Here is a 14,958-nt window from a genome sequence, read left to right on the forward strand (position 1 = left end):
CATTTCTAACCTTTTCTACCCACGATATCCTCATCATTCGCCTATAACACCACATTTCGAACGCTTCTAATCTTTTCTTTTCCGCCGCTCCCACTGTCCACGTTTCGCACCCGTACAACGCCGTGCTCCAAACATACACCTTTAACAACCTTTTTCGAATTTCTAAATTACTCTTTAGCGTATAGTCTAATTATTGTAATTTATTGTATTAATCTACCTATGTACCTACATGTAATAATTGCATAATTCACACAATTTCCTTTTCTGATTCCTTTCAGAGGTCAAAAAGGTGTCTTATTCCTGAGTGCAAGTTCGCGACAAATGGTCGGTCAATTTTCTCGATTTTTTACTTGTACCTACCGTTTCCCGTCCTTTCTACCAAGATAACTGCCTTCTGGTTTAATTTGCATACCGTTAATTGAAGCTCATTTGCGACCATATAAAAAGTGATTTATCGGTTCCAATTATTGCAGGATCGCAATTAAACCTGCTTCAGGATTACGCCTTCGGTTTCGGTTTCTTATCGGAAAACTGCTTGCTCGAGACAATCGCTTTTCCCTATCTCCTTGTGCAGTTAACGTCTGGTGAGTTTTTTGTAAAAGGAAGTTTTAAAAACACAAGCGACGAGTTTATAGATGGGAATATGCATACGGTAAACGATACAGTTGGCAATTAGCATGAGAGCCGATGATATCCGCCAAATAAAACATTACTGAATTATATATTGATCTACGCATCTACGGGATTTAGGTTACCTATCGATGGTAAAATGTACTTTCAAGTACAGTTTTACAATCGTTAGTAGTTTTTTTCACAACGTCGATGTCCGTTGCATCGGCTCGATCCATGTAGGGGAGTAAAAGCCCCAACAGTCATACCTTGTAATCGTCGTCAACTTTTTCAAGATTTCATGCTTCTGAAATGCATGCAAGAGAATCTTCCTATGGTCGGATAAATGTTTTCCGTACGTGTGTATAGTATAAATCATGTTGTAATAAACGCTTTAGGCAGGTAGTGCTTTAAGGTACGAATTTTAACCAAACAAACAACTTAGGAATATGTAGAAACTTTTCAAATAACAGTCAAAGCATTTACAAACTACAAAAGAATACATTTATTTTATCGGAAGGCAGGAAACCGAATCCGAATATAGAATTTACATATAATGATCGTCCCGAAACCATATCATATATTATTCATCGTCAGCATCAAATAAGATACAAGTTAAAAGCGTTAACCCGAATGTCTAGGGTAAGCCATTAGAAAAAAGTTTTACAAAACTACCCACGACCTTAGCTATTCAATAACATTGGTTTCGACTGCAAATCTAGAAATATTTCCGACAAAGTTAGGACATGGCTAAAAATAGAAAATACGTAATAGATACGACGTCACATGTAAAAAGAAAATTAAATTGAGGTTGAGAATGTACTTCAATATATTTCAATTTTTAAAAAGTGCGCATCTTTTTGTTATCAGTCAATATTAAAGTTACTGGACATTTTTCTTTGAATAAGCATCGTTAACTTACATTTATGTACAAATAAAAATGTCACTCAAAATAGTATTTATAAACATGAAGTTAGTTTTAAAATTTTTTAATATTTATTTTATAAAAAAACAGCAATTAAAGTCTGCTTCCACTTTTTCATGCTATTAATAACAAATAACGATTCCTGTTGATAATTATCATACTGCCAGACGAATTTTGCGGTTGCTTTTTTTAAACAGAGCAAAAACAAACAGGCTTAGAAAAATGAAAGAAGTGTTGCAATTACGTGCGTTTGGAGTTAATCCAAAAGACCACCAGCTGCGTCTAAACGGAGCTACGATGACTGAATCGATTTTCTCTTGGATGAAAGGGTACCTACTCATTCCGATTCATCCATCATCATCAAATACTAAAACCCCGTATTTCGGATATTGTACATCGAAAAGAAGACTCTTCTAAAATGGGAGCGCATGAAAACTAAATGGAAATAATAATAATAATAATAATAAAGAGAATAATAAATCCCCATTTGCTTAATGAAATTCAACAGTTTGTTAACTGTTAACTTTATTTACAGATTCATTTTCATCTTTAAAGATATTACACTTTTAATAGTTTCGGTTTAAGTTTCAAATTGCTAGTTATACGTATAAGATGGTTACTTGTAAGTCTTCATCTTTTTATTAACTTTTCAATTACCTTAAATGTCGGTTTCTTGAAAATAAACATTGTCTTTGACCCGAACGACTTCTGAATAACTCATTTCATTGATAATAATCATTAGGGAGAAACTTAGTGTTTAATTTTTAGTGAAGACGTAATAACTTCGATAGGAGATACTTTTACTTCAAAAATTTCTTTTTATTGTGACAGCATATTTACGTTTTTATTTGGTTTGCGGTTTTTAACGTCGTCTCCAATATTTTAACCAAGGATTCGTGCTAACCCTCCAATAGAAAATAAAGTCGATATTGTGTAGTATATAACAGACACACACACACAGGCACATATACAGATATACATAAAGGTCAAACGAGACCCTAACCAACATGACACAGTAAGCCGTCGGAGGTCGACACGACGCCCAGCCGATGGGGCGCCAACATGAAGAAAGTTCGAACAAATATTGCTTCTTCGGGATAGATTTAGTTCGAGCCAGAGCTCATAAAATTGAGCTTCAAAAAATGACAGAGAAACGCAATAAAGACGTATTACGTTTCCAAAAACTTCATCTTGTATTGCTGACTCATAAATTGTAAAAAAAATGATAGCTCTACATTTCTCATGTTTGTCCCAAACATTTTTCTCAAATACACTTGATAAAACTTAACAGTTTAAAGAAAACAAATGTGTATTCATTCTGACATTACAAATTAAAATTGGAAAAATGTTTTAAAATTAGTATTTTTAATACTGTTCAGACCAGGGTACATTTACTTGCCGTTTCCTTGAAACATTAAGTTGGAAATTCAAATATTCAATTTTGTTGGTTTTTACAAGTATTATATGTAAGTGGTTTAGGTGTAATTTTAGGGTATCGAACTTTGCAGGTAGCAATATCTTCAAATACTTAAATAATATCCAGTTGGTTAGCACCTTCACCCCTTCCCCTATCAGGGTGGAGATTATGTTATAAATAGGCTGACACACTCATAATAATAGAGACATCAAAAAAGAACAATTAAGACAACAACAAACAACAATTAGTAGCATCAGTGTATCAAGTTCAGGGTCTTCAATATATGTACCTACATTTGTAGTAATAACTGTCTATTTGTAAATAAATTTACTAAGTGCAGTTATTCGTGTTATTCATCAGTGAGGTAAATTATTTGCACTTACAATCCTTCCAAAAAATTCATGTGCACCCTCATAGGAGAAAGAAGTGGCGCGGCAGCGCAAAATAAATAAAACAAATACTGTGATAGTCCTAGATTTTTTGGAGCATTAGATTTCGATTAATATCATCAGTAGTCGTTGTTGTTTTGTCGGAAAAGTTTGTTTATCTAGTTATTTATAAAATATATGGATTTAACATAAAAACCACCAATTCATTTTAAGTTGAATTTAAAAGACAATTATCCTTTTATCGAACTAAATTTTTTATTAATTACATGTAATAGTAGATACAATACTGCATTCTATAATTTTAATCACTTATTATATCCTAATTTTAAAAAAAATAAAAAAAACTCGCCGTCAGGTACCAGGATCAGAACGAAGCATTTGCGATAAGTTTCCGAAATGTTGCTTATTGGAAATTTAAGCTGAAAAACGTTAAAAGTTCTAAAACATAAATCAAAGTCATCCTCTTCCGTTCCGCGGGTATAACAAAGTTTCAATTTCCCGAGTCGAACCGACGACATTAAGATTTGATTCGAGTTCGAAATTTCACCAACGTCGGAGATAACGTCAATGTCACTCGCGGTCCTCTATCTCGCAAGAGCCCATTCGCTATATTTAGTTTCCTGAGAAAGGAACGAACACAAAAAAGTTCGGCCATATCCAACAAACAATCGCGATCTAAAAGAAACTTATCGATATTAGACCTCCACCCAAAGATGAGAGGACGTTTTTATGAAGGACGCCGTAAGAAATTTGTCCCTTTTAAGAGTCCTTTCAACCTTTGTATGGGTAGCAGGCACAGTTGACTCTGTTGAAATGAATTATGAACACGTTTACATTGTTATCCGACTACGGTGAATCACGAGAAGAGTGATGTTTTCCACATGTCTGTTATACCTATATGCCCACAGTGGTGTTTAGCTAAATATCTTTTAGCAATTGAAAATCCCTTTCCATAACTCTAAAACATTTGAATTTCCTCAACGTTCCTTCAAAACCGACCTATAATGGTTTGTTTTTTCAAATTTACAAGTTAATCTTTAAATTCGAAAAAGGTTGTTAAAGGTGTATGTTTGGAGAACGGCGTTGTACGGGGTGCGAAACATGGACAGTGGGAGCGGCGGAAAAGAAAAGGTTAGAAGCGTTCGAAATGTGGTGTTATAGGCGGATGATGAGGATATCGTGGGTAGAAAAGGTTAGAAATGAAGAGGTGCTGGAAGGAATAGGAGAACAGAGGACTCTATGGAAGTCGATAAAAAATAGGCGAGATAGGTTGGTAGGACACCTTCTCAGGCATGAAGGTCTAGTCAGAGACATATTAGAGGCAGAAACGGAAGTTAGGAGGGGTAGAGGTAGATCTAGATTAGATTATTGTTCGCAAATAGTTAAGGATGTGGGCTGTTCTAGTTTTAGGGAAATGCGAAGTTTAGCTCAGGATAGGAAAGAGTGGAGGTACGTGCCCAACCAGTCTTAGGACTGATGACCTTATGATGATGATGATGATGAAACTGTACCATTTCTACTAATTGAACATTTCAATTTTATATTTATACCTACTCTCTTATTTTGTTTATATTTTATAGCAGTGTGATCAATCTGTTCGCTGACGGAACATTAAATAATGAAAAATAATATGCAAACAAATTGCGTCGTTTGTTAGTGATGATTTTAGTTTATTCGTCCTTGCCAAAATTGCCCCTGCAGTTAATTAATACTTCCCTGTACTAAAACCGACAAAGGATTCAGCGAATATGAAGACGTTAAAGGCAGAGAAAAGGACAGGATATGAAGATAGATTACAAGAAAGAGGATTACAAATAATAACCCACAATCATCTTAATGGAAACGACTCGAGTTTATATCTAATGAATTACTTGATGGAAACAAGTACGGAAGAGTGAGATGGTGTTTGAACACAATGTGAAAGAAAGCCTCCCATTTCACGAATAAGAACGAACATAATAATTAATTATTGTGTGTTTTGTTCATTAAACAACAACGAATAGTATTTTCAAATTTACAATTTTAATAAGAATCGAATAAAATGCAGATAGCAAGAACTTTATCAGAACCAACATTTTTTGTAAGGTATTCAATATTTGATACAGGATTAATGAAAATGACAGCAACTTCAGGCAAAGCCCTTCTGATGAATTGAGAAATAGAAATACTCTGGATTACTCGTCTTGTAAAGATCGAAATTGCTCAAGCATTGAAAGATGCCGGCGGAAAGCGATGGAAAGAAGAATTTAGCAGGTTTAACGGAATTTCACTAAATGCATCGATTCCTGTGCTCACAAACGAACATAATTTTATACTTAGAATTCACTTCTTTTGTAAGTAATTACTAATTAATTAGACAGGCGTTTTTTTAATAAAATAGTTACTATACATTCCATCCTTTATCATGGCTGCTTCCTCATAACTGAGAAAGTAGCACATGAAAAATGCAGACCCAAAACTATTCTGTTAGAAATATTATTGCGATTGGTTATTTTACATTATAAAAAAATTAACTCTACTGTTCACCATTTGCAACCTACGATAAATTACGGCTAATTGTTTTAGGAATAAATAATAAAGCAAAGAACGGGATTCTATGTTGATGCTCATTCTATATTCTAATGATTGCTTCGAAAGGCATTTACTCACAGCTACTACCACATCCTATCTTTACGGTTCTGTCCAAATACTGACATTTTAACACGTTTAACACCTGAATATCGAAGCTAGGCGCTTTAGTTAGTTCCATCTTTTAGTTAGACGTTTTAATAGTTAAACAGCTAATTCCAAAAAGTTATTACAAACCTATACCTCCGCAGAACCATGGAAACGTACAGTAGAGACATTTTATCCTAAAGCTTATTATGAAGGAGTTACTTTATAATTCTGTGTTAAATTAGAGTTGTAATAACTAAATAAAGAATAGGTAATAAACGTATAAAGTAGTTTATTCTTATATAAAATGAATATGCAAAAGTATTTATTGGCTTTTTAATTTCTCTTTCAAAAATTTTCTTTTCATGGTTTCAACTGGAAGACTAGAAAATATTCTGCTCATTGTAGACGAAATATGAATACAATCTAGCTTTATATTCGAAAGTAAAAAGAAAAAACAGAAGATCGATATTATGCTAGGCCATGGTGACGCATCAGTACCGAGTGATACTTGGATAAATACAATCTCTGGTTTCCGTCTATCTCGAAGGAAAACTCTCATCACAGGATTGTATTTTGTCAAGGATTTGTTGTTGCATCGGCAGAATTACATTCCGGCAATTTAACTTCATTATCTTGGACGTTTTCTCGTATTTTCGAGCGCTGAGAATTCAGAATCCCGAGGGATTTTTAATTGCTGTAAGTAGATTATGAAAGGTCACAACTACAACAACACCCTTCCTCAACTTCAAAATGCATAATTGCGAACGCTCAACGTTCTACCGAATACAACTCAACAGTTTCCGGTTAATTCGTCATTAATTGTAGAGCCTTATTTCAGGATTACAAAATGTAACTAACTAATGTATTTTACTTTTATTTTAAACAAAATATTACGTATGCGGACAAGGAATATAAACGAGTGAATAAATAGACCCGTATCAGTATTACACTTAGAATTAACCGCCAAATATATTTAAGTAGAAAACTTGGATTAATGTAATATTGGTTAGTTTCAGAAACTATAAGCTATTAAATTAAGTAGAAAACCAACATGGAATGAATAACAGCAGCCCCTCCAAAATATCACATATGGATTAAAAAAACACTGAAACCAACAAAAAGAAACACTCAAACTACTTCAAGTATTGTGTTCGATATTTGCTAAATTCTTTCAGAATAACTCGTTACTATTCTAAAGAAAACACTTAGATATTAGAATAAACTCCAATATAAACCAATTCTTAATCCTTTAGTAGGTTCTACATATACTACAGTAGAACCCCTATAACTCAAACATCAAGGGAAACGCCAATAAATTCGAGTTACAGAGTTTTCGAATTATAGAGGATTTTGACTTAGGCGGATTTTGATTAGACTTGTAGAGGTTCAGGTTTGGTGTAGTTACATTGTCGGCAAATCCTTAAAGAAATAACTTAGTTTTCAGCGAACTATAGACGTAATAGGTTTCAAATTATCAAGCTGTAAAGGTTGTAAAATAAAACATTGCCATGTTCGAGATACAGAGCTCCAATTTAATTTTTCGAGTTATAGAGGGAAAATATGTATCAAAATGGTTTGTAAAGACTCACTGATTATTTCAACTAATAGAGGGTTGAGATTTCGAGTAATGGAAGTTTTGGGGCTTGAAGGGAAGGAAACAAAAGATTTCTTCGAGTTTTGGAGGTTTTCGACTTATCTAGGTTCGACTTAAAGAGGTTCTACTGTATATACTAAATTCGTGACATTTTGACAAGTAAAATTTCGATTTTATTTTACTGCTAAAGAAATAAACAGCGTGTGTCTTGGATAAGTATGGCGAGTAGGTAATACTGTGAAATTCTTATTAAAGAGAATTCAAAAAAGTCTTTGCTTTTAGTTAGTAGCAGCATTTTCGTTTATGCATATCGTAAATGAAATATTTAACGACAGAAGTTCCGCACTTGTGGCGCACATGGAAAGTCTGTCCCGCGGTTGCGAAATAAAATGCATTATAAAGCAATTTACTGGTAGCATGGAGGAAACAAAGCGGGAAGAACGCAGTGCTTAATTGAATTCTCCGGATAGAGGCGCGCTACTTGTAGGTGTACACTACCTGTGGTTATTTGCATCACCTACAAAGTTGGTTGTCGTGTTCTGAGCGCGGTCGGAGCTTCGCGACTCTCGGCCAAATGATGAATTGTGCATTGTACAAAACACATACGTCGCCGTAGTCTACTAACTTTCGACCAAGTTGGCGCTCTTGATAGGGCAAAAACAAAACGAATTACATATATATAAGCAGAAAACCGTACCATGTTTCACGCAACCTACACTATTGATGTTGCGTTACAATTAATTTCTGGCTTATTACGTTTCAAATTAATTAGGCGGTTTGCGATTGTAGACGTACAATTTATTACAAAATATTTTTTATGTCTTTTAAAACTCATCCAATAAGACAACGATTAAAAGGGGTCTGAGGACGCGTCCCGATTTGCACCTGATCGGGACGCTAAATGTCCCGATAAATCAATAAATTTATTAAAAACCCATTATTATTAGAATAATGAAAAATTACGCATTACCTATTTTTAAATTTCTACTAGTCCAACAAGTCTGACTATTATTATGTAGGATTAAATTCTGACATAGGCCTACTTGCAATGTTAGTTGGGAAACGCAATAAATAAAAGCGTTATTTAAAAGACGTTGTTTTTTTGTTTGTCCCGATCTACAACCCTAAATCCCGATTTGTTTTACCTGCTGCCTCGATTTAAAACAAATCGGACCTGCCAACACTAGTCACTGGTGTGACTATAAAGTAAGCAACTCAATAACGGCGTATGTAGAAAATAAGCAAAAGTGCGAAGTTTGCAGTTTTCTTAACTTCTTAAACCACTAACAAGTGCTTGCTGGTTGTTAATGTAATCCGAGTTTGAAATTACAAAAAATACTACAACATAAATGTGACAGTCATTAATGTTTTCGGCACGTTTTATGGTCCTGTCCACTTATTTATGTATGTAGTATTTGCATCATTATAATGTTGCGAAAACAGTTACATGAACAACATAAAAGAAGATAATTAAGTTAAAAAGAATTTTTACATTGTATAGGGAAAATGGGTTGGAGGGGTTCAACTATAAAATAATAATTAATAATTCCAAGTCATTTTGTTCTATATTTACACACTTACGGAATATTCCTAATTATTTGCGGAAACTTCCCGTAAGTTTCTTAGTCTTATCTTATGTATTTGTTGTAACATGTAACACCTGAACGCTCCCTAATGTTAAATTACATTTTAATTTCTATCTACACGCCTACCTACAAATTTCCTTTTTTTTACGTTATAGGTACAGCACAGTGTTCGTGGGCTTAAACACCAGTTAGTTGTTAGCATATTTTCTTAATAAAAATTTTGTGTGTACCCAAAGACACAACGAGAATCACTCATACAAATTGGGGAGCGGGTGAGTGGCATTCATCTTTTTTTCCTCATTCCTTTACCTAATTCATATACAGTCACATCTCCCTTAATGGACACCTATCTTCAGAAAACACCCCTCTCTAACGGACAGTTTCGTACAATCCCGTTTTTGTTCCATAAAAATAATATAGAGCAAGACCACTCAACGCACTCTCTCTTAAACGGGCGCGCACAGTTCAAATATGACGTATGCAACCTAGGACTAAGGTTCATGAGGTCCTGAATTTCAAAAATCGCTTATTTTTCAATACATTTCCATGGTTTTCATAGATACCAAAGCGTACGTGTAATTTCTAGATTTACAAGCAACCATGTGAAAGTTCACGTTTTAAATTATTGCGTGCATAGCTCGTCGTGTCCGCGAACAATTATGAGTTATAATCGGGCATGTTGGCGCGAAAAATGACTGTCATTCTATGAATAATTCAACGGGCAAATGTGAAGCTCACAAAAAGGCCTGACATAGTCTAAAAATAATATTTATTGCCAAGAATTTTACTTCTCTCGGATGAATAATTAAACGCGGTATTCTAAAAACTCAATTAAAACTAAGAGGCAGCCGTCTGGTGTTATTCAATTATTCTATTGTCATAATTAAATATCACGATTCCGGAAATAATTAGAACTGGCAAACTTAAGGAAGCGCTTACCAAATTCAATTTCTTACATGGACTTAATATTCATTCTTCGGATAACGATAAAGAGGAATGGCACTGCAGTGTGCAGCGTAGTCGAAAATTTAATTAATTTGTGGAGAGAGGCAATGAGCAGTAGAAGAACAACTACCCAATATCCGTGACAGTAATTTCAAAATTTTCGCCAACGCAAAAATCGGATTTAAATTAAATATCTAGAGAATATGTAAACGTGTAGCGGTCAAAGATCATCTGATATATAAATCTCATTTGAAATTGAATTTTCCCGGGATAGCCACATTAATCGACTTTCCAACGTTTCCCGATTTCATAAGTATATTTGAGGCAGAGGGCTTTGTATTTCTATTTTTAGAACATAAAACTTCTGAAAATTAAAAGTCAAGTATAAAAAGTTAATGAGAAAGTCATTATATCTAAAAGTAGTAGCCGCTTCTAGTTTCTTCAATGCACATGTTCAAATAAGATGTCCATCGAGTTAGCATCAATTACAAATTTCAAAGGCGTACAATGTAAATTTGTCATGAAAAAAAAATGAGCTCATTGTTTTTCCTCTCTGTCAATTTTTAGTTTGATTTTTTGAAAATTTAAAAATTAATTGTTGCATCATCATCAGGTCGTCTGTCCTAAGACTGGTTGGACATGCACCTCCACTCTTTCCGATCCTGCGGTAATCTTCCCTAAAGCTAAAGTAATCCATATCCTTAACTATTTGCGAACAGTAATCTATTCTAGGTCTAGGTCTACCTCTACCCCTCTTAACTCCCGTTTCTGCCTCTAATATGTCTCTGACTAGCCCTTCATGCCTGAGAAGGTGTCCTGCTAACCTATCTCGCCTATTTCTTATCGACATCCATAGAGTCCTCTGTTCTCTTACTCTTTCTAATATCCACGGTATCTTCATCATTCGCCAGTAACACCACATTTTCTAACCTTTTCTTCACAATTTATTGTACATTTTACATATCATAGTGAGTCAAAAATTCTTAATTTAATTGATATTCCGAGTACTTGTACAACTCGTGTTGCTTTTCAATTGTTTTTCTCTGGCGCTTTATTCAAAGGCATTTTAATGACTATTACTTTTTAAACAAATGCGATTTTTTCACAACTTTACAACTATTAATCCACCCAGCGCGGGCCTTTGAAATATTAACTGATGGTAATTCTATCTTGACATAATTTACCTGAAATATATTAAATATTAGGGAAAAAACTCAATATCGACTTACGAAAACTGAAGTAGGCCGACATTTTTCGCTGCATCTTTGAAACGCCGTGCATGACGTAATTTTAATAAAAATCGTGTGTATATCTCTTCGACAATAGTTAAACCTCCGTTATAATACAAAGCCCTACAGTATTAAGTAATACGTACATCAAAAGCTTCATTAAAATAAATTTCAGCTTTCACGGTGTGTGCTTATATGACTTGACCTCTTGCAAAACGGCCTGAATGCTGATTAGTTCTCCACGAACGTTCGCCTTTGATACAAGAGAAAATTAAAATTGATTTGCCCCAACAAAACAAAACATCATTAAAATGCGAATGAACTGAAACAATTTCTAATTTACAGGTAACTATTAGAAGGCAGCAATTAAAAGTTAGACATAATGCTTTTATACAAAGAGAAAAGTGATTATTTGGAACAAAAGGCTGGATAATAACAGTTGTGATCGAAATATACGATTCTCTAAATGAGGTGCAGTAATGTTCCATCTCCCTATTTTATGAATTTTGTTACGAAATTTTCCATTCACTATTTACAGTTCTATTTGTAATTGTATGTATTAATTCTTAGAACAGTAGCAACAAACTAAATGGAATATATGTAATTTTTGAATTAGGTGGTTGATCATAGGGTTGTGTTTGCTGAAATTGCTAAGTAAATTGAATAAATTAAATGTGCCACTAAAGATGTGTGCTTGCTTGGACTCATCCTCGCCCCCTAATTTTATCTTCCTTCTCGATTGCTTCACGACTCTATACGAGTGCGAAACGTGAAAAAAAATGTTAGAAGCCTTCGAAATAAGGTGTAATACGCGAATAATGAGGATGGAGAAGGTTGGATATGAGGAGGCAGTACAAGGAGTAGAAGACCAGAAGGCACTATGGATGTCAGTAAGAAATAGGCGATATAGGTAGATAGGAGAGATATAAAAGACTAGTTAGAAGCATGACGGAAGAACAAACAGGAGTTAAGAGGGGTTATAGGTAGACCTAGATTCGATTATTTACAAATAATTAAGGATATGGGATGTTCTAGTTTCAGGGAAATGCGAAAATAAGCTCAGGATAGGAAAGAGTGGAGGTGCGTGTACAATCAGTCATAGGACTGACGACCATATGATAATGATGACTCACTTTTATGTAACACTGTGGATAGATCCATGACGCTCGTTTATATCAAATAAATTTTTAATTTGATACTGAAATCAACTGAAATTCGCGACTATTAGGTAAATAGGACCGAATGCATTTACAAATATACGAAGAAAATTCAAGTTTCTTTGAAGTCCTTAAACAAATAGCTAATACTCAATGTGGATGAGGAGAAACAAAGATAGAATGGTGCTAAGCGTTAAATACGATGAGAGAGACAGTGAGTTCTAGGGGTGGTAGAATATTAGTATATCGATGACGTCGGGCAAGACGAAGACCATCACGTCGCCGTCGTAAGCAACGGAAGGACGAAAAGCTCATGGCACAACAACGGCGTATATACGTAACGAAAACATCGAAGGGAAGAGAGAAAGAGAGGATGGAACAGTAGTTATTAGATTTCCAAGCAAACAGTTCATGAAACAGCTGCGAGGCGACGCTGGTAACAGCGTACACTACGATGCCGTCGTCGGGACGCGCTGCTTCGGGCAAAGTGGCGCCTTCGCTATCGATTGATACCTTGCTAAATTACATTCAGATGTATATTACAGATATATACAAAAGGACAATATCGCTAGTTGCGTGGCCGTCCGAGCCAGATTATCGTAACAATTAATAAGAGCTGTGTCCTGGTTTTCGACGTTATTAGAAATTTTTCAAATAACCTTAATCTAATCATTTCAAACACTTTGTATCCACTTAATGCAAAAAATTAACCGATTAGTGCCCTGTAATGGTAAAAAGGTGTCACACTTTCAGTTTTGTGTAACTCCACAAAAATAAAAATCCTCAAATATATAAATAAATTGTTCTAATTGCTGAGGCTTGTATATACAAGTAATAATTATTTTATTGTAACAAACAATAATGAGAAGCCCCAATCAAAATCAAATTTATCATTTATCGATTCCACTAATGGAGTGTGGCAGTATAATTACCAAAACGATAGATCATCTTTTTCAACGGAAGGAATTCGTACTTTCATTGATTCTAATTCTTTTTTAATGTAATGAAACTTTCCAATAGGTATATCTTAAAATTATCTAAAAAGTTTTTCTGTTGCCGTTAAACTGGTCCGTAAACATTGATGTTTACTAAAAGCGAGCGAGCTGTAAATTAGAATAAATGTCGGCCAATATTTTGCCTCCGAGTCGCTCTCCCTTGCTGCCATCGGCAGTTTTTGAGATGAAAAGCTAATGGTATCTATTTATTTTTGCGTTCCCATGCATTAACGGAAGGAAAATGTTGTAGCAACAGCGCCGCAAGGGCTAAGAAAGGGAACGACAGCGGACCATTAACGGACCATTTATCCTGATTAGGAATCCTACTGCTGAACGATCCACGGTAAAGAGAGTGGGAGGAACCGGATGAACAATACGACCACGTCGTTTCAAAGGAATTACCATGGCCCTACAAAGAACGCGAAACAATGCCAAAAAGATGTTGTTTTACATGCTAAATATTTTCCAGTTTTGTTCCGGACACACGGAAAGACGATAATATTATATTATTATGCCAAGTGAGAAGGCGTATTTAAATTTAGGCAGTACAATGAGGAAAAGTAACAAAAGGGCCATTATCGTCACGATCTTTTTTGTCTTTTTCGCTTACAAAAGAACACAGCATTATGTTAATTCGTTGAGGATTTTATAAGATGGGAACGAAACGAAAATAGCAAAACTAGATTTTTCTTCAAATAACGAAAACTTGTACTATTCCTTTAGATATATTACTCAATGATTTACAAATGGCAAATTAAGGCCGAAATATGTAAAACTAGATAACGAGCGGACAGTATATTTAACAAATATATGTTTGTGAAGTGATACTTAAGTAGCCATTTTGTTAATATCAAAACAAATTATTTTGTGGTACTTTCGGGGCTTATAAGTGTTACCATTGGACCACTATAGACACACATTGACGTTCGATAATCGGTAACTGACATTAAAGGTAAATTAAAGGTTTTAGAAAGAAAGCATGTAGAGTAGCTTATTATTTGTTGAATTTCGGAATGCATCATTAAACATAAATTACTGCCATTATTCTTTTATGTGACAAATTGTGTGTTGGGTTTTAGGGGTTATCAAATTATGGTTGTCAAGAACAAACATGTGGCCTGATGACCGATAATCGATTTTCAAGACGAAATGTTTTTGGAGTGAAATGTACTAGCCTGGATTGCATGGCCAAACATAAAAACTTCGACATCGGATACAATTGAAAGACAAATCCCAAACTTTTGGACCACTGTTAAGCAATATTGTAGCGGTTTGTATCTATTATATGAGTGGTGTTCTATGAAGGGTAGTGGTCTGTATACACTAGGATAGTCACTTGTAAACGGATAGTAACATAAAATGAGAAGGGAAAGGGTTCTTGTATGCCATATGGGGATGAGCAGGTTCATCAATTGGAAATAATGTAGAGGAAAACGAAAGGTAATTGGAAGTTG

This window comes from Agrilus planipennis, unplaced genomic scaffold (genome assembly GCF_000699045.2).
Source record: "Agrilus planipennis isolate EAB-ADULT unplaced genomic scaffold, Apla_2.0 scaffold93, whole genome shotgun sequence".
Taxonomy (NCBI): Eukaryota; Metazoa; Arthropoda; class Insecta; order Coleoptera; family Buprestidae; genus Agrilus; species Agrilus planipennis.